The sequence below is a fragment of the Otolemur garnettii genome, unplaced genomic scaffold (genome assembly GCF_000181295.1).
Source record: "Otolemur garnettii isolate 467f Iridium unplaced genomic scaffold, OtoGar3 scaffold00018, whole genome shotgun sequence".
NCBI lineage: Eukaryota > Metazoa > Chordata > Mammalia > Primates > Galagidae > Otolemur > Otolemur garnettii.
The window spans coordinates 21813312-21814598 of NW_003852413.1; positions in this window are offsets into that span (position 1 = coordinate 21813312).

The following is a 1287-nucleotide window of genomic DNA, read 5'->3' on the forward strand; positions in this document are numbered from 1 at the left end:
TTTTTTTTTGTTGTAGTTGTCATTGTTGTTTTTAGCAGGCCCCAGGCTGGGTTCGAACCCACCAGCCCTGTGTATGTGGCCAGTGTCCCGACCACTGAGCTACTGGTGCCAAGGCTAAGATGTGATTCTTTTTAAAATTTGTTTTGGAGACAAATTTGTTTTGTTGCCCTCAGTAGAGTGCTATAGCATCACAGCCCAAGGCAACCTCAAACTCCTGGGCTCAAGTGATTCTCTTGTCTCAGCCTCCCAAAGAGCTATGACTACAGGCCCCTGCCACAACAATGCCTGGCTATTTTATTTTTATTTTTTTGCAGTTTTTGGCCGGGGCTGGGTTTGAACCCGCAACCTCCAGTATATGGGGCTGGCGCCCTACTCCTTTGAGTCACAGGTACCTCCCTCTTTTTTTTTAGAGAGTAAGAATTAGGGAATCTCCAAGGACTTTGGCGGAGGGAGTAATGGACTTCCCTTTCTAACGTGCTGACATTAATGGGACTCAACACCCACGCTCAGTGATTCTCAGTTTAGAATTCTAAATTCCTGACAGAATCTCATCAAACCAGTTAATTCTAGTGTTCACCTGAATTTAATAATGGATGCATAGGAGGACAGAATCATATAATACAGATGTGGCTGAAGGGACCCATTCCAGTGTATAATTGGAGGTGGAGGTGGGGAGTAATTCCCAGGAAGGGAGGACTTGTGAGTCTGGCAGGTCCTCAATACATGTTAATTAAATAAAAGCAGTGACATGGGGCTGGGCACAGTGGCTCATGCCTGTAATCTTAGTACTCTGGGAGGCTGAGACACATGGATTGCCTGAGCTCATAAGTTCGAGATGAGCCTGAGCAAGGGCAAGATCCCATCTCTACTAAAAATGAAAAACTGAAGCAAGAAGATTGCTTGAACCCAGGAGTTTGAGGTTGCTGTGAGCCATGATGCCACGGTACTCTACCAAGGGTGACAAAGTGAGATTCTGTCTAAAAAAAAAAAAAAAGCAGTGAAATGAGACAGGGAAGTTCTCCGGGCAAAGCAAACAGTGTGCAGAAAAGCACAGGGCCAGGAGTGCTAAGGCATAATTGAAGATCATTTAATAGAACTGTGGTATGATTAAATTAAAAGGGATCTTGTCTTATGGGTGAGGAAACAAAGTGTCATTTTACAAAAGTTGCTGTGACCTAGAAGGGAAAGTAATTTCTGCACCTAATGAGACTCAGAGTCAAGAGTTAGGAAAGGTGGCTCGGCGCCTATAGCTCAACCGGCTAAGGCGCCAGCCACGTACACCGAAGG